This window comes from Tursiops truncatus, chromosome 5 (assembly GCF_011762595.2).
Source record: "Tursiops truncatus isolate mTurTru1 chromosome 5, mTurTru1.mat.Y, whole genome shotgun sequence".
In the NCBI taxonomy this organism is placed as follows: Eukaryota; Metazoa; Chordata; class Mammalia; order Artiodactyla; family Delphinidae; genus Tursiops; species Tursiops truncatus.
Window position 1 is genome coordinate 4,838,940 of NC_047038.1, and position 20,243 is coordinate 4,859,182.

Here is a 20,243-nt window from a genome sequence, read left to right on the forward strand (position 1 = left end):
GCTGCAGAGTCCAGCAGTTTCTGGAGGCCTCTGGAGTCTCTTGGATTCCCTACTAAGATGTGGAAATTCAGTTTTTATGTTCACTCCTTAAATATATATATATATATATATATATATATATAATATTTATATTATATATATATAAATTTTAATGAGTTATTACAGAGTTATTAATGAGTTATTACAGAGTTAGTACAGAGTATTAATGAGTTAGTACAGAGTAACAAGTTTATACCAATGCAATCAATAATAGGTAAGTTTTGCTGGAAATCTTTTAAGACTTGGCTGCAAAGATTGAGCTGTTGAGAATCTGCTTCTTCATCTTGCACCTTAACTTAAACTATATTTATCCTCATCACCTTCCACTTTAATTTATGAGACTATATCAATAAATACTGTGTATCTGTTATGTGCTGGGGCACTGTGTTCAACATGTTTTTTTCCCTCAAGGTGGTAGTAATTTATATTTTGTGGAGATAAAATATATATATTATAATCAAAATGTAAAGCAGTGTAGAATCAGTTGAGCACTACTTACAAATTCAAAGAAATTTTCAGAAGAGGAAAGTTCAACTTACAGCATTAGGGAGTGTTTTAGAGAAAGGAGGAGGACAAACGGTAGGATTTGTTTGGGCAGATAGCAGGTAGGCGAAAGGCACGTAGACTGAGGGAAATATAGTTAACAAATGGGTAGGGTGTAGAAATTTGAGATATGTTTAGAAGATACTGAGTAAATAAGATATTAATAGGAGGTTCCGTTAAGAACTGTGACTAGATTGTGATTTGAATCTAAGAGTTAGTAATTAGCCATATAAGAGACAAAGATTTGGAAGGTTTTGAGTAGAAAGTACTAAGTGATCAGTATCTCAGTAGATAGAGAATGAATTGTAGGGAAAAGATGTGGCAGAAAGACTAGCTCTTGTAGTATGTATGACTCAGGGATGGCTTGAGAAGTATTAAAACAAGGTAGAAGCAATAGGAACAGAAGGGGCTTATATAAGCACTTCTACTGTGTATGATCTAATAAGACTAGGCATGATAGATTAGGGGGAGAAACATAGATAGGTAAGGTATTACTCAGTTTTTTGACCCTAATAATGGCAAAAGTATCATAAAGGGTTTTGAGGAAGGCAAGACTGGGGAAGCAGATAAGTTTGATAATAAGCATGTTGATTTTGATTTGAAGCAGAGCATCTAAGGGGAAATAATTAGGTATTTAAAAATGTACAAATGTATGTTCAGTGCCCCATCACAAAAGAGAGGGCATATTCAAATTAGGATAATTTAAGGAATGTTTTAATAAATGGCTAGTTACAAATGTGTCGGCAAGTGTAGGGTAACCATAAGTGATGGGGGTGGTACTCCAGAACTAGCAGTAGCAGAGCTGTTTCTGTCCTTTGGCCCAAGGGCCAAACAGAGGGAAGGGTTACTGGAACCCAGAAGGAGAGCCCTGGAGAGAGGGTTACCTTGAGAGAATCTGGGACCTTTGGTCAAAGGACATAGCTGACTTGAGGGCAGTGCCACAGAGAGGGAGCCAGGGAAGTCAGCCTCCTGGGAGAGAGTGAAGGGTGGCGTATAGGTCCGTAGGGGCAAATGGAAGGTTATCTAGTACAACTGAAGCTTAGTACAGAAAGGTCAAGCAGAGACCAATTTGGGATCATCCTCACTGAAGCCATGGAAATAAATGAAAACTCCAAGGGGAAAGGAACTTGAGAGATTTCCCCAAGGGGAAGATTTTTCAATTCTATATTTGTCACTCCGTGATAGAGAACAAAGGACACAGAATTAAGAAATTAACTTTAGGGAGTGTTTACAGTTTGAAGACAAGAAGAGCCAAAGAGTAGTCAAATATAATAAAAAATCCTGGGTGACTAATCCTGAGCTTAAATTTTTTCTTTTTTCTTTCGCGCCTTTTAAGTGGCTCTCTTTACTTAGGAAAGGGAAGAATATTGATTGGGTTAGTTAGTCGTGGTTTCAGGTTCCCACTTTATCACTTACTTGGCAGTATTTAACTGTTTCAGAGTCTATCTCACTGTCGTAAAATAGGAATTCAGTGTTGTGAGGATTATATAAAATAAACCTATAAAGCACAGCGCTTGTGATGTAAGTGCTCTGTAAGTGTTCCTTAACTTCATTAAGACCTTTCCTTGTGCCTTCAGATATGGAGAAGGTCTTTTATACATTAAAACAACATTTGTTTAATACTTCTCTGTTGTAGTTTTCTCTTTCCGTTCACTTTGGCTTTTTAAAACGACAAATGTTTTATACCTTAAGTCTGTTCTTTTTCCTCCTCATTCCTTCCTTAACTTACTGTGCTCTGGGATCTGCATTTATCATTCTCCTGAAGCTCTTTGTTTATCAGATTTCTAAGTCCACTCCTCTACCAAATTCATTGACTCGCGGAATCATCCAGAAGTAGAGCCTTTTAAATCTGGCCTTCTTATCTACAGAAACTCTGTATTCTAGCAGTCTTCCTTTCTGCCCTTCTCATGGCTGTGCTATTTATGCTTCTGAGCTTTTGCTCAAATATAGTTTCCTATCAAGGATGTCTTTAAGTATTATCCATTCCTTCGGGCCCAACCACATGAAGCTGTCCACAGCAATTGTGGCCTATGTGAAACACTCCCTTTCCTGATCTTCTGTGAGACCATCTGGATTTAGACACATGATCATTGACTTTCTTACACTGTTCTTGTGTGTATACTCCTTTTGTTTTCAAAGTGAGCATACAAGCCCCTGAGTACAGAGCCCATGTTTTTATTTTGTTGAATATAGCGTATAATACAGAGTTCAACACATAGCTGTTAAGAAATACAGACTGAAGCAAATTGAGTTTTGACTTAGAATTGCAGTATAATGAAGAACCATCTATGTAAAATCTTAAATATGTTTTCTTTTTTGTTTATATGCTAAATATTGAATACCGTAGGGTTATTTAAAATATTAAAAGGTAGTCATCCAAAAAACGTAAATATGGTCATCCAAAATATATCAAGGCCATAATGTTGTCATGCTTAGATTAACTTCATCTTAAAATCACAGTAAGTTTTAGTCATTCTTGCTTACACCTAAATTTGATTTTTTAAAAAATAATAAAAGCAATACGTGTTCATTGGAAAAACTGGAAAGTATTACAAAGAATAAACAGTGAAAATCACCCATAATCTTACCAGTGAGGGCACAGTAACTACCACTTTTCTAAATTTCCCGCTGGTCTTTTTTAATGTACGTTTTAAGCATAATTCACATCATGTTATGTAATACACGTAGACTTATTTATTAACCTTTACTAACAAACATTGGCTCAAAGGGATCTGGTAGCTTCCTACTTCTCTCTTCTGCTCATTGGGAACAGGACTTTGGTTTTTAACCAAGTATCAAAACATAAAAGGTTGGTCTTATTAGTTAAAGTAATTATCAAGAGAACTCAGAAAACTCTTTTTTTTGGTGATCAACAAAATTGTGTTTAGAGGTTAGTTGAAAAGATAGATGAATGATAAGAGTTTTTATATACTTCAACAAGAAAGTAGTGCTTTTTTTTAAATAAATGAAAGTTCAGGTTTTTGAAATGCAGTTTTAAAAAATAAAACCAGATTTCTATTGAAAAATAAGATAAGGAACCAGATTTCTTTCTTGAAGACTCTCAAGACTAGGTTGACCTCATGATGAGCTGTGATAACTTTTGTATGTGTTATACCATCAGAAATCCTCCCTGTGGCACAAAAGGACTCTTTTAATTAGAAAATATTGTTGCCACAGGGAGGTAGAAGATCGACATGAAAAACTGGGGATCTGAAAAGGAGCCCCTACCCTAGGATTACCTGAAGGTGAAACAGATTGAGCCAGAAGGAAGACAATGCTGGTAGGTTGGTCTTTAATTTATTAAGAATGTTTGCAATTTTACATTTAACTACAATGATTTCAGCTATGTTTCCGTATTTTTTGTTTAAAGGGTGACAAGGATCCCTCCTTGTGGAGGGAGAAAGATTATAATAGTATTTTTCCCTCTAAGGAATCTGCCTTCTAAGTTAATCTCCTGCCGTGTCCCTAATATCTGTTTCTTCTAGACAGAACTTTAAGTCTGTCTCCCGCCTTCACTTCCTTCGAAGTTACCACTGACTGAACATCTTCAAGTCTTTCTTTTTTTCATTTGTGTTATTTCTGCCTCTAATCTATACTTTTTCCTAAAATAATTTTTTAAGAAGTGTTTTCTTTCAATTATCTATTTTCTTGAATTTAGCCTGGTCACTAGTTTTCTAAAAAGGTAAAATGTGAATCTTAAGTTTATTTAGTTTTGATTCTAGAATTGTGTGAATTATAATTATACTATTATTTAGATTAGTTAGAAAGCCTTATTAGAGAGAAGTTTTTAATATTTTATTAACAGTATTTCATTTAAGATGCCATCAGTTGTACGAAACGTTATTTTTAGACCACTAAAAGAAAAACGTGCTGGCAACTACAAATTTTAGGATATCGTCAATTGTAAAATACATCCTGATTTCAGAGATGTCAAAATTGGAAAAAGTGTATGTCTTAGAATTAACGAAATATGTTATCATGTAATTCTGAATCGTCCTGAAATTCCCATTATCTGGGAATTGGATATTAACATATCAGGTTCATGAAAAATGGAGGTGAGTTGCCATTGTGGAAGTCCCTGCATGTGCTGAGTATGATCTCTAAACTCTTTACTGTCATTTAAGAGAGGGTATTTAAAAAACCATCTAACTATACTGTTTAACAGTATACAGAGTAGCCATATAAGGTATTAAATCACGGAGCATATAGAAGATGAAAAAGTATTTTAATAAGATGCTTTTACTTAGTCAGTAGGTAGAGCTTGGGAATTACCTGGTGGTCCAGTGGTTAGGACTCGGTGCTTTCTTGGGCCCTGGTCAGGGAACTAAGATCCCCACAAGCAGCACGGCCAAAAAAAAGAGTTTTATCATAATTGTCAGTTTTTAATTGGATTTTGTGATCTAGAAAGAAAATGAAATGAAGCTTCTTCTGCTTTCATTTTAAAACAGGATCCTTCAAGGGCTCTTTAAAGTAGCCACTGATTTTTAGTGCACCTTGAATATATGTTTTACAGATTATTGATTATGTGAAGGAGAGTGGCCAAAAGCCAAGAACCACCCTGTCAATTAATAAAACAAATGAAAAGGAATGATTTTAAATGGTATTTGTATACTTCTCAGGAGACATCTATTTTATATAAAAGGAAAGATAAGTATATCCAGACAGTCGATCATTAGAGGATATTTGTTTAATTGGGGAAACTAGTAGCATTCATTCCTTTGTACTCAGACTTGTTTTTTTAAATACTAATTAACTTCCAATTTTATAAATAACAAACAATGTGTCTAAATAATACAGTTTTGTTAATTCAGACTGAGGACAGGGCTGAATACAGATTATATGGAATTTTAAATGAGTAACACACAAGGTTGTAAGTGTTGCCAAGTCGGGATAGCTCAGACTTCTTAGATATATGAACAGGAATGCTTTAAAACATGTCTCTAGGCATATCCATACATTCATTCCTCAGCCAGCTCTTACTGAGGACCAGCATGTCAGGCTCAGCTGAATATTTCTTGTGGTGAACCCTGGCTTTGCCCCCACCAGGCTCTCAGCTTTGTGGAGAAGATGAACAGTTAAAAACACGTTGTTACAATAAAATGTGATAAGTTAGCGTTGTGAAAAGATTAATGAAAGGTTTAGAGAGTATACAGTAGGGGAATGGCTAGGAGGTCAGAGAATGCCTCCCTGAGGAAGTGACATTTAAACAGGTTTGAAGGGTCTGAAGCAATTAGCCAAGCAGAGAGTAGCGTGTCTGAAAGGAGGAGGAGAGCATGGAGGAAGGAGAGCATGGCCTATTTGGTTTGCAGAAAGGAATTCAACATGGCTAGAATATGGACTATGAGAAGGAAAGGGGATGAAAATGAGGCTAAAGAGGTAAAATCTTAACTGGTGAGGACTCTGAGAGCTTTGTACCTGTTTTTTGGGCCTTATCTAAAGGGCAGTGGGAAGCCTTTTAAGAGTTTTAAACAAAGTATTTTTTTAATACAAATTTTGTTGTTTCCAAAATACTGAGTACTGTAAAATGAAAAGTAAAGGAAGACAATCAAAGCATTACCTAAAATAAAGACTGAACTCCTTAGCTCCTCATTCACAGTTCCCTAATTTTAAGCTAGCTGACTGTTCTTACTCACTTTCCCCTGAATTGTCTGTCTGCCTCTGCAGATGTGGGCTATAGATGTGCTCATTGCCCATACTAAGCTAAAAGTTACAGAGATTAAGGTATTTGCACAACTGGCGTTTCTTTTTGGAATCAAAAGGTGGGTGCTTTGGTATAATGCTGTTTCAGGAGAAGGAATCATTGTCCCAAATGCGTCCCCCATGCCCCTTTGTAAACTTGGAAAAGGGTCTATACGTTTTCTCAGATTTGTGAAGGGGCCCATAACTTAGGAGGTCAGGAACACTTTTAACACGGCTATTAACTGCTAACTTTTGTGTGTTTTTTAAATCTTTTTATATTGTGGGCCTCTTTGGCCATATGGTGAAGCCTGTGGACCTTCTCTCAGAACAATGTTTTTAAATATATGAAATACCTAGCATTGCCAAGGAACCAAATATATTGAAATGTAGCTTTCAGACTATTTTTAATTGTGACATATTAATACATGTTTCTTTAATAATGCATTAAATAATGAAATCTAGTGGCAGATCTGATTTACTGCTGTAATTTCAAAGTAGTGACCGTAAAGTATATTTTGAGATGTATGTAACAACTATAATATGATATGAAAATATTTTATGATTTCTGTCGGTCGTGAGTCACAGATACTGTGAAAACTACTGTGGTTCGTACTTTTATATAAAATGAAAGTGCTAAATTTCAGTTGGAATCTAAAAAACAGTTTTCCCAGATCTTATCCATGTCTTATTTTACCTGTCCTCCATATTCTGCCTTATTTCTGCTTTCTTTCCTTAATAACTCGTAGTAGGGATCTGAATACAGTTTTATGATCTCTGATAAGGAAAAAAAACCTCTCAACTGTACTGGTAGTTTTTCATGTCACTTAATGGATTGACTTAATTTAACTTCTTCTAAAAACATTCTAATGTTTGAACATTAAGTACATTTCTTTAAAGCCTCATCTAGTATTTTATGACCTTTTTGTTGGCTTGAGATCCCTTCTATTTCCATCAGAAAAATTTCTCTGGCCAGTGGCTCTCAGACTTGAGCGTACGTCAGAATCATCTGGAGTGCTTGTTAAAACACAGATCGCTAGCCCCACCTCCAGGATTTGTGACTTAGTGAGCTGGAATTAAAGAATTTGCTTTTTTTTTTTTTTTTGCGGTATTCGGGCCTCTCACTATTGTGGCCTCTCCCGTTGCGGAGCACAGGCTCCGGACGCGCAGGCTCAGCGGCCATGGCTCACGGGCCCAGCCCGCTCCGCGGCATGTGGGATCTTCCCGGGCGCGGGGCACGAACCCGCGTCCCCTGCATCGGCAGGCGGACTCTCAACCACTGCGCCACCAGGGAAACCCAAGAATTTGCATTTTTTTAAATATAAATTTATTTATTTATTTATTTTTGGCTGCGTTGGGTCTTTGTTGCCGCACACGGGCTTTCTCGAAGCGAGCGGGGGCTACTCTTCGTTGCGGTGCGCGGGCTTCTCATTGCGGTGGCTTCTCTTGTTGTGGAGCACGGGCTCTAGGTGTGCGGGCTTCAGTAGTTGTGGCACACGGTCTTAGTAGTTGTGGCGCACGGGCTTAGTTGCTCCGCGGCATGTGGGATCTTCCCGGACCAGGGCTCGAACCCGTGTCTTCTGCACTGGCAGGTGGTGGATTCTTAACCACTGGGCCACCAGGGAAGTCCGGAGAATTTGCATTTTTAACAAGTTCCCAGGTGATGCTGATGTCAGTACTGCTGGCCCAGGGATCATACTTTGAGAACCATTACCTCGGCTGTTGGGAATGATAGCACCAAAAGAGAGCTTCTGCCATCGTGAGAACTCAGTTAATCCTGTGGTTTCTTACTGTGTATAGTATACCCATCACAAAGATTGCTGTTGTGGGTGAAGAGATACTAAAGTTCCTTCAGGCTTATACGAGGTGATGTAATGCATTGCTGCTGTTAATTAATTCACCAGTAAACATTCATTGAGCATCTGCTATATACCAGGCACTATTTAGAGCATGGGACTAGAGCAGTGGACAAGAGGGGCAATGTCTGCATTCATGCAATACTTAGACTCTAGTGAAGAAAACATGTAAATTCACCATAGTGTAAAATTGCTTTGTCACAAATCAGAATACATAAATTAACAACTCCTGAGATTGTTGTTTAGCGTTAATATTAGCAATTAAGTTAAAATAATAAATTCGTGAATCATTTCTTTTCAAGCAGTTGAAGCAGCAGATAAATTCTCCCTTCTCCTCCATATGTCAGTCTTTAAGTACAGTTGAGATAATGGTAAACTTAATATTTATCATGTACAAAGTACCTATTCTATGCACACAGTACTGCTCCTAGGGAGTAAGTGATTCATAGTTGAATAAAACATGGTGGCTGGCCTCGAAGAAGGTTGCCAACTAAGATGAGAAAAACAAGCATTTGAGGAAATAATAGTATGAAGTAGATAGGGTTGGGGAAAGGTGAGGAAAGACAAAGAATTCCCAGGTATAGTAGTTAGTTTATAAGTTCCAGATTGCATTATTGCTATTGTAATGGGTCATATTTAAATTTTATCATAAGGGCATAGTTGACTGTTAAGGCAGAGGGGTTTAGGGACAGAGAAGCAAGTCAAATGGAATTAAGCATTCCTAAATCTCACCTTTTTTTTTTTTTTAATGTGTGTACAGTACCATCAAAAACATGAGTGACTTTCCCATTCACAAAAAATAAGGGGACAGTGCTGAGAACTAACAGTGTTTGCAGTGGTTAGTTACAATTTGGGAGTGGGATTAGGAGATGAGGTAGGACTAATTTTTATTTAAAAATTTTTCTCCATTTCTGTAATTTTTTTTTTCCATTGAGTATATATCAAGGGAAGAAGGAATGTAGCCGGTTTCCTCTCTTTCCATTAGACATTATTAAGGTGTAGTGTACCAGTTTTTATAACAGATATCCCATATTCTCCAAGTTTACGTTCAGCATTTGGTCATAACTGGACGTTTGATTTCTTTTTACTTTGTAGATCAACCAAAATACATATATTACTTAAAAGGAATGAACAATTAAATCTTTAATGAAAAATGCTTTCATATGTTTTCTATAAGACTGAGTCATGATAATAAGTAGTTATCCTCCAGGACTTACTTAAGAATATATTTGAACAATATGAATTATTTGTTAACTAGAACTTAGAGATTTTCTTATCGCTAGATGAGCTTGCAAAAGATGACCCTAGAAAGTTTTACATCAAAGAAAAAAGGAGTTATGTCTCTAAACTGGTTAGCAAAATGGGACTTCTTGGTGCGCATGGTGTTTGACAAGACTTTTAGGAGAATCTGAATCCTGTTTTGTTTTTTTTTTTAAATATATATATATATATCTCACCTTTTTTCCCCTCTGCAACTTAATCCTCATAAAATAAAGATTTAGAATAATAACTTACAATGAAACATTCTTTTGAAGAGGGAATCAAGGATTTGGTTCAAGAGGAGAAAGAACTCAAACAGGTAGCATCTATTACTATTTGGATTTACAACAGTAAACTTTAGACGTTCGGTTTGGAAAAAACAAGGCTGGCAGAATCACATTTGTTTTTAATTCCATTGCTACATTACAGGCCTGCTTAGGAGGCCCTCAGAAGTGCCAGTTATCTATTTGAGGTAAGAAGACACCGATTATTATGTCTAGGCTTCACCTGCAGGCTATGTTCTGGGAAGAGAGGCCTCCACACACAAAACAGGAAGTCCTTTTGGTGAACCTCATCCATGGGAATAAAAGTAAGGGGCAGAAGCCAGTGCCTTCAGTTTACCAACTCACAAAGGGAGTCAGGAGTTTTTCAGTAGAATTAGTAGCAAGCACTTTAACAAAAAGAATCCCTATATACTTGGTTTTGGCAGCTGCAAGAAATGGGGAGGCTAATGAAAGACTAGTTAATTCTACAGTTAATCTTAGGGGAAACAGAATCCCCAGAGATAGAATGGTTGAAAGGAGAAGAAAGCAGACTGAATTTCCTTCCAAGGAAAGAAAAGAGCTTGAGGAGTTGCCCTGGCTTTGAGGCCATTTGCGAGGTTATCTGAGGCTGCCCTTGGTGCGTGTCGCGCTTTTTTTGTGTGGGCTAGAACAAGAAATTAGATGTAGCCTTGACTGTAAAGGAGCTTGTCTCTATTGGGGAAAATATGTAAGAAAACAACTCTTTATAACCTAAAGACTGTTGTGAGAGTGCGGAGGAGAGATCTGTTAGCTCCTGTAACGGAAAGTGCGGATTTTAGCTGAGCCTGGAAAGATAAACTTTCATTTGGGAAGTGTTAAAGAAAAAAAATTCAATGACAGTCATTAAAGTCCAGTAAGGAAGACTTTATTCAAGGTTGGGGGGCGTGGGTATTGTGAGAAGTCGTCATTTCCACCCTTTTGTCCCTTACCTCCTAGTACATTACCAAATCATGTCAGTTTTACCTTCAAATGTATCGTAAGTCTACCAATTTCTTTCCAACTTCATTGCTACTAGCCTATTCCAACCTGTAGTTATTTTTTATATGAGCTACTGCTTTGGCCTTTGGCCTTCTAATAGGTCTTGTGTTCATTCCTGCCCACCACCCCCGGAACCCCAAGCAATCCGTTCTTCACATTGTAGGCCAGGTGATTTAAAAAATATATTGGGTTGGCCAAAAATGTCCTTTGGTTTTTAAGTAAAAAGACATTTTTCGTTTTCACCAGGAACTTTATTGAACACATGTGTTCACCTCCACTACCTTCTGCCATTTTTCAGGTAACTTCATAATTCCATCTTCCCAAAACTTTTTATCTTTTTGAGCAAAGAACTGTTCCAGGTGCCTTTTACAGTCTTCCAGGGAATCAAAATTTTTTCCATTAGGAGAATTTTCTGAAGACCGAAATAAATGGAAATCTGTAGGTGCAATGTCTGGTGACTATGGCGGAGGCATCAGGACTTCCCAGCCGAGCTGTAACAGTTTTTGCCTGGTCATCAAAGAAACATGCGGCCTTGCATTATCCTGATGGAAGATTATGGGTTTTCTGTTGACTAATTCCGGACGCTTTTCGTAGAGTGCTGCTTTCGGTTGGTGTAATTGGGAGCAGTACTTGTTGGATTGAGTCGTTTAGTTTTGCGGAAGGAGCTCATAGTAGAGGACTCCCTTCCAATCCCACCATATACAGAACATCACCTTCTTTGGATGAAGACCGGCCTTTGGTGTGGTTGGTGGTGGTTCATTTCGCTTGCCCCACGATCTCTTCCGTTCTACATTATTGCACGGTATCCACTTTTCATCGCCCATCACAATTTGTTTTAAAAACGGAACGTTTTCGTTACGTTATCGCATGCGGCAAGATGGTCAAGAAGGTTTTTTCCGCTTAATTTATGTGGAACCCAAACATCAAAGCGATGAACATAACCAAGCTGGTGCAGATGATTTTCAGCGCTTGATTTGGATATTTTGAGTATGTCAGCCGTCTCCCGCGTGGTATAATGTTGATTGTTCTGTGTTTCGATTTGATCGCTGTCAACTTCAACTGGTCTACCCGACCATGGAGCATCGTCCAGCGAGAAATCTCCAGCACGAAACTTCACAGACCACTTTTGACACGTTCCATCAATCATGGCACCTTCTCCATACACTGCACAAATCTTGTTTTTTGAGTTTCAGTTGCGTTTTTACCTTTCTTGAAATAATAAAGCATAATATGCCGAAAATGTTGCTTTTTTCCCTTCCATCTTCAGTATTAAAATCGCTACACAAAAATTCACCAATTTTGTTAATTTTTTTAAAAAATGCGTGCTGATATGAGAACTGTCACAATACAGTCTAACAGAATTGTTTTGAATGAAGTTAAAGACAACTAAGCGCTACTAGAGCCATCTTGTGGAAAAAACCGAACGAACTTTTTGACCAACCCAATATTTATAAATTGAATCATGATATTCCCTTCCATAAAACCTTCTATTGGTTCTAATTGTGCCCAGTATACTAGTCAGGATTTTTAACATGACCTTCAAGACACTGAATAATTGGGCTCTCCTCTCATCCATCTAGAGACAGCAACAACAATAATAGCAACAAAAAACAGAACCCTAACATTAATATTTCTTTATTGCCAGGAATAGTTCTTAGAGCTTTATACAATAATAGATTTAATACTTTCAGCAATCCTAGGCTGAATAGCCGTTCTAAGGCTAGACATCTATTAAGTGGTGGAGCAAGGACTTCAAGTCAGCTAGGGCTCCAGAGCCCAAGCTCTTAAGCATTATACTCTGATGAATTACACAGTACCCTCACCCCAGACATACACACGCACTGTTGTCTTTTCGCCTTTCCATTAATCCAGACTTTACCTTCCCAGGGTGCTCTTGTATGCTGTTTTCTTTCTGGAACATACTGCTTTTCATTTTTCAGCTTTTCGTTCCTGGTCATCTTTTGGATCAACTAGGGCTGTTCTGTTATTTTCGTCAGAGACTTGCATTCCCTTTTCTTTTTTGGTTAGCACCTACCACTTGTGATACAGTAAACTCCCACGATGAAGTAGTAAGTAGTTCTAAAAAATTCAAATCACATAAAAATGGCATTCTTGTGAGTTTAATAAAACGACCCGAGTCAGTCTTTGCGGAGGAGGAAGTGCGTGTGTGGAATGGGTTCCAGGATTCAGAATAAGGTATCCAAGTCAGTCTGAGGTCAGACTTTGGTGGTTTGGTGCCACCTGCTGGTAGCTGTGTAGTCCAGTGAGTGCTGTGGGCGATGGGAGCCAATTCCCAGTTAAAATTTATCAGAATTCATGTATTCATGAAGTTTTACTTTATTCTATTTGTGTTTATTGTTTAGTCTTTCCACTCAATGCTTCATAAGTCCAGAGACCATATGCATTGTGTTTACTGGTATTGCTCAAAGCCAGGCACCAAGTAGGTTTTGAATAACGGATTTGTTGAATGAGTGAGTGAATCAGAAAACAGCATGAACTGGAACAGAATTTCAGAAATTTTGTATTTTATTTAGAAACTGACAAGTAGTGTAGTTTAACTGGAGATAAGGCTCTCTAGAGGCATATGGTTGAGAAAAGTGAGCCTAGAAAGATAGAGTGGAACCAGATTTTGGTGGCCTTTGAATTAAATAGTTAGGAACTGTGTGAAACATGATCTGGAGAAGATGAGAAGTGAAAAAAGGACATTTATTTTAAGCAACTAGAGCATACTAAAATAATAGAAGGTCTGGCTTCCGAAATACTAAGTTGGGGGGTAGGTTAGGGAGTAAACTAAACTTGCAACCAATCTAACAGAAAGGCAACAAAGAGCAGAAAAAAACTATGGAAATACAAATCATAAATCAAGACAGTAGGGACTTCCCTGGTGGCTCGGTGGTTAAGAATCCGCCTGCCAATGCAGGGGATGCGGGTTTGAGCCCTGGTCCGGGAAGATCCCACATGCCAAGGAGCAACTAAGCCCGCGAGCCACAACTACTGAGCCCGCGAGCCACAACTACTGAAGCCCACGCACCTAGAGCCTGTGTTCTGCAACAGGAGAAGCCACCGCAATGAGAAGCCCGCGCACCACAACGAAGAGTAGCCCCCGCTTGCGGCGACTAGAGAAAGCCCACGTGCATCAGTGAAGACCCAACGCAGCCATAAATAAATAAAGCATTTATTTAAAAAATCAAGACTGTAGAAATAGTCCAAAACATCAGTTATATTAAAATTACCAATTGTGATCTTAACACAAGTCTGTGCTGTTTTTAACAGATACACAAAACAAAATTAAAAGAATGGAAAAATATATTTATCAGAGAAATACCAGATAAATCTGCTGTAATAAAATAGAATTCAGGGTGCAGATCTTTAATTGGGACAAAGAGAGGCTCTTCAAACTGCTAAAAGCAGCAGTCCAGAAAATATAATCATCATAAACTTATATGCATCTAACAACATAGCCTTGAAATAGCATTTAAAGTAAAAACTTTCAGGAATTCCCTGGCTGTCCAGTGGTTAGGACTCTGTGCTTCCACTTCAGGAAGAGCCACTAAGATACCGTAAGCCACATGGTGCGGCAAAGTAAATAAATAAATAAATAAATAAAAAGCTTTCAGAATTGCAAGGCGAAGTGGACATGTCTACAAAACTGGGACTTCAAAACACCTCTGTCGGGAAACAGTAGTCTGCCATCTCCATGGTCTGCTGGCTTTCTGAATAAAGTTGTATTCCTTGCCTCAAAAAAACCCCAAAAAACAAAAACTCTGTCAAAATTGAAAAATCAGGCAGACACAAAATTTAAAATGACATCAAAGAATTGAACCACAGGATTAACAAATTTTATAAGCTGGAGATCTATAGATCACTGTAGTTAATTGAATAAAATACAACTTTGTACATTTTCTTTTTCCAGTTATATACAGGTCAGCTTTTAACTGTGTACTGTGTCATAGAAGAATCTCAACAATGTCTGGAAAATCAGTGTCATTCAAAATATACTATTTCATCATAATGCAATAAAGTTAGAAATCAACAATGAAAAGACAACCAAAACACTTATAATATTGGCAACTAAAAACTCACCAATTGGAAATTTCCTGGTGGTCCAGTGGTTAGGACTCGGTGATTTCACTGCTGTGGGCTGTGGGCCTGGGTTCAATCCCTGGTCAGGGAACTAAGATCCCGCAAGCCGTGCAGTGTGTCCGAAATAAAAATAAAATAAAATAATAAAAACTCACTAATTAGGGCTTCGCTGGTGGCACAGTGGTTGAGAGTCCGCCTGCCGATGCAGGGGACGTGGGTTCGTGCCCCGGTCCGGGAAGATCTCACATGCCGCGGAGCGGCTGGGCCCGCGAGCCATGGCCTCTGAGCCTGCGCGTCCGGAGCCTGTGCTCCGGCAACGGGAGAGGCCACAACAGTGAGAGGCCCGTGTACCGCAAAAAAAAAACCACCCCAAAAAACAAAACAAAAAAAACGCTCACTAATTAATGGATGAAAGAGGAAATGAAATTTATAAAATATTTGTAGCTAAAAATAACAGAGCATTGCATGCAAAAATTTTAGATGTGACTTAAGCAGAACTCACTGAGAAATTTTTTTGTGTGTTTTTCTTTTGCGGTACACGGGCCTCTCACTGCTGTGGCCTCTCCCGTTGCGGAGCACAGGCTCCAGACGCGCAGGCTCAGCGGCCATGGCTCACGGGCCCAGCCGCTCCGCGACATGTGGGCTTTTCCCGGACAGGGGCACGAACCCGTGTCCCCTGCATCGGCAGGCAGACTCTCAACCACTGCGCCACCAGGGAAGCTCCTCACTGAGAAATTTAATAGCTCTAAGTGGGTTAATTGGAAAATAAGAAAGGTTGATAAAATTAGTATCAGCTCAACTCTAGATGTTAATAAAGAACCAACAGAATAAATCCAAATTGAGTAGAAGAAATACTTAGTCTATATTAATTAAATAGAAAATAGAACAGAATAGATTATTAATACCATAAAATTAATAAAAAAGGATGAATCTCTATAAAGACAGATAAGGAAAAATGAGTACTATTAAAAATATGACCAACAGAATAGAGAGTTTAAAAACCATAAGAAAATACTATAAACAACCTATTGCCAGAAAATTTGAAAACCTACAAAGTGAGCAGCTGCAAACACATGGAAAACTGGACATGGTAAAGCTGTTAATTCTTCCCCTATTAATCTATAAATTCAATACAGTTCCAGTCAAAATTCCAAGAGGACTTGTTTTTGGTGGAATCTGACAAACTCTTAGGTAGAGGTCCAAAAATAATCTAGACAATTCTGCAAAAGAACAAAGTGTGTGGTACTTGCCCTCCTATTCATAAAGAATGATTCTAAAACTACAGTATTTTTAAATGTGTTATTGGTCCACAGATGAATAGTTGAGTAGGATAGACTAGAGAGCCCGGAAAGAGTAAGCATGTATTTATGCCTAGTATATAATACACACGGATTTATAGAAAGGAAGGACTATTCGGTAGATTATATTAGGATAGCTAGTTTTTTATAAAGAGAAAAGTAAAGCTAGAGCCCTGTTTCATACCCTCTTTTATTTTTTTTCAATTTATTTATTTATTCCTCTTTATCCTTTTTATTTATATAAAAATCCAGTCTCCCTCATAAGCATCAAATTTAATTTGATTAATAGGTATTTTTTTAGTGTATTAAGTGTGTATATTTTGTTGTATAAATTTAAAGTTTATAGAAATGGTACTACGTATCTTGCTCTGTTTCCTACTTTTTTTAAGTAAATACTATTCTTAATATCCATGCATGTTGCTTTGTATGTATGTAATCTGTTGTTTCTGACTGCTGCATAATTCTCCCTGATTGACATCCACCACGTTTTACTCTCCTGTTTGTGGTTGCCTGTGGATCAGCTGGGAGCTTACTGGTCTAGGATGGCCTGAGCTGAGGCAACTCAGCCCTCCTTCTCTCCAGTCTCCAGTCATCTTCTTTCTTTTTTACTCCTTATGATGTTCATCAAGAACTCCAGTATGTTTAAGAATAGTTATATTAATTGGCATTCCTGGTTATTTTTTTTTTGGTGGTGGATTTTCTCTTAAATTTTTTTTTAATTAGAAAATTTTTTTATTGAGGTATAGTTGATTTATAATATTATATGTTTCAGGTATACAACATAGTGATTCACAATTTTTTTTTTTTTTTTTTTGGCTGCATTGAGTCTTCGTTGCTGTGCTCGGGCTTTAGTTGCGGTGAGGGGGGGCTACTCTTCGTTGTGGTGCATGGGTTTCTCATTGCGGTGGCTTCTCTTGTTGTGGAGCATGGGCTCTAGTCATGTAGGCTTCAGTAGTTGCAGCACACTGGCTCAGTAGTTGCAGCATGCAGGCTCCATAGTTGCGGCACGTGGGCTCAGTAGTTGTGGCTTGCAGGCTCAGTAGTTGTGGCACACGGGCTCAGTTGCTCTGTGGCATGTGGGATCTTCCCAGACCAGGGATCGAACCCGTGTCCCTTGCATTGGCAGGTGAATTCTTAACTACTGCGCCACCAGGGAAGTCCCATGATTCACAATTATTAAAGGTTATGCTCTTATTTATAGTCATTATAAATGATTGGCTATATTTCCTATGCTTTATAATATATCCTTGTAGCTTATTTATCTTATACATAGTAGTTTGTACCTGTTAATCCCCTACTCCTGTCTTGTCCCTCCCCCTTCCCACTCCCTACTGGTATGTTTTCTGTATCTGTGAGTCTGTTTCTTTTTTGTTATATTCACTAGTTTAATTTTTTTAGATTCCTTATATAAGTAATATTATACAGTATTTTTCTTTCTCTGTCTGACTTATTCCACCAAGTATAATACCCTCCAAGTCCATCCATGTTGTTGCAAATGGCAAAATTTCATTCTTTTTTTATGACTGAGTAGTATTCCATTGTGTGTGTGTGTGTGTGTGTGTGCATAAACACACACCACATCTTCTTTATCCATTCATCTGTTAATGGACACTTTGGCTGCTTCTGTTTCTTGGGTGTTGTAAATAATGCTGCTGTGAACATTGGGGAGTATATATCATTTTAATTAATGTTTTTGTTTTCTTTGAATATATACCCAAGAGTGGGATGGCTGGGTCATACGGTAGTTCTATTTTTAGTTTTTTGAGGAACCTCCATACTGTTTTCCACAGTGGCTGCACCAGTTTACACTCGCATTGGCAGTCCTGTTTTTTTCCTAATCTTGAAGGGACTGTATCTGAAGTTTCAACTTGAAGTTTAATGTTTGTTGTAGGTTTTAGTATATAACATGTACCAGGTTAAGGAATTTCCGTGTAGTCCTTTGGCTTTGTTTTTGTGTTAGTTATACATGGAATCCTGTCAGATGCTTTTTCAGCATTCTTTGATACGTCATGATTTTTCTTCTGGAATATATTAATGTGATCAATTCTCAGGCATTGAATTCTCCTTGCGTTTGAGGATACATGTTACTCATCATTTTGCTCTGTTTTGCTTTAAGTTAAGGACCTTTCATAAGTTATATGGAACTATAATTTCTTGTATTTTCCTTATCTAATCTTGGAATCAAGATTACACTAGGCTCATCAAATAATCTAGGCTGCTTTCACTTTTTTTCTCCTATTTTCTGTAACAATTTCTGTAAGATAAGAATTAATTTAAAAATTTGCTAGAATTTTCCTAAAAGTACATTTAAGCCTGTAATTTTTTTTTTTTTTTTTTTTGTAGAGAGGAGGTTTTGGGCTACATTTTTATTTCTTTGCTACTTACTATTCTATTCAGTTTTTCTTTTTATAGTTTATACAGCTTCTTTATACAGTCCATCCAGATTTCAACTTTATTAGTGTATAATTGTTCATAATACTGATTTATTATTTTTATATGTATTGTATCTGGGGTTATTTCTCCCCTTTTGTTCTGTATCTTATTTGTACCTTCTTTTCTTGGTTATCCTTGCAGAGGTCTATTTTATTAATCTTTCCAAAATCAACTTTTGGTTTTGTGAATCTTCTCTAGTTTTAAAAATTATTGCTCTCTATTTCATTTTTCCTGCTCTTTATTATTTCTTTCCTTCTTTTTTCTTTGGATTTGTTCTGTTGATTTTTCCATCTTTATCAACTGAATGTTTAGCTTATATATTTTTAAACCTTTTCATTTCCTGGCATTGAGTACGGTTTTAGCTGTGTCACATATAGTTTGACATGTTGTATTTTTATTGTAATTCATTTCTAAATATTTCTCAATTCCTTTATGATTTCCTTTTTATTCCATGGGCTATTTAACATACACTGTAAGGGAAAGCACATATTAATTTGGCTGGATCAAAACTTAAAATTTTTGTAGGATAGAGGATACCGTAGACCAACCAAAGTAGAAGTCAAACAGCAGGCTGACAGAAGATAGTTGGAACACATATCTGAATTACTGTCTAGTGTATGTTAACATTCTACATATAAGTAAGACAAAAAAGTGTCATAGAAAAATGACAAAGGATATGAATAGGAAATTCATAGGGGAAATGTTAATGGCCAATAAGTATATGAAAAAAATGTTTATCCTCAGTACATACTAAGTACGTGCAAATTAATACAACAGTGAAAAATTTCCTGCCGTCCAACAGATGGCAAACATTTTTAAAGTTTGATTATATCTTGTATTGACAAGAACGTAAGAAAAATGGGAGCACTAACACATCACTAGTGGGGTTTTAGACCTACATAGCTACTTTGGAAAGAGTAACATATAAATTTAAAATGCACTTATTCTATGACCTAAAAATTCTCTCTGTAGGTGTATGCTGTGGAGAGACTCTGGCATATATGCTTAAGAAAAAATAGATAAGAATTTTTTTCAGCATTGTTTATAAAAGTGAAAAATGGAAACAACTTTATTTGCCTATCAGTAGATAAGTTTTTGAACAAAATGGGGTGTATGTGTGCACTGGGATAATTTGAAGTATGTAAAAAGCAAAGCTATATTTACTTATACCAACATGGATAGAATATGAATCTTGAATGAAAAAAATAAATTTTAGAATGGCATATGTAGTATAATGTCATTTATGTACCCAAAGCATGCAGAGTACTACTGTATGTCATTCTGGGATACATGCACACACACACATGCATAAATGTACACAGATGTGAAAACATAAAAGTGTAAAACATAGAGTGGAAGAATATATACAAAGCTCATGATAGTGGTTTCTTTGGAGAGATAGAATGGTGAATGAGGACTGTTGGTAGTTCTCAACGATGTTATTATCTCCACATGTAATGTGTTATTTCTTAGGGAAGAACAGCACCTTCAAGTATAGATGACAAAATGATAACAGTTGTTTGTTCTGGATGCGGGGGTCGTGGCTGTTTGTTATATATATATATTTTTTGGTAATTTTACATACGTTTAAAATCCTCCTCAAAAATTGTACAAGAGATGACTTCCTAAACAGGGAACACAGATGACTCAAGATTTCTAGCTTGGGATGAAGGTGATGTTATTGATAGAGGAAAGGAGATTTGTAGATAACGGACCTTTAGGTACCAGTGGGTTATCCAAATAAAGATGTTTACCGTACAATTGGAAATTAGAAT

The 20,243-nt window shown here is 37.2% G+C and overlaps 1 protein-coding gene across 8 annotated transcripts in view; it reads left to right on the forward strand.

Moving 5' to 3' along the window:
- Nucleotides 1-20,243, forward strand: part of ELF2 (E74 like ETS transcription factor 2) — a 96,414-nt gene that overhangs the window by 49,203 nt on the left and 26,968 nt on the right. For 2 of the 8 annotated variants that reach the window (XM_019927958.3, XM_073804828.1), the window contains exon 2: nucleotides 3,760-3,862. The exons of the other annotated variants lie outside the window; for them this stretch is intronic. The gene's annotated coding sequence lies outside the window, so the exon portion shown is untranslated. The remainder of the gene's footprint in view (nucleotides 1-3,759; nucleotides 3,863-20,243) is intronic. 8 annotated transcript variants of the gene reach the window in all.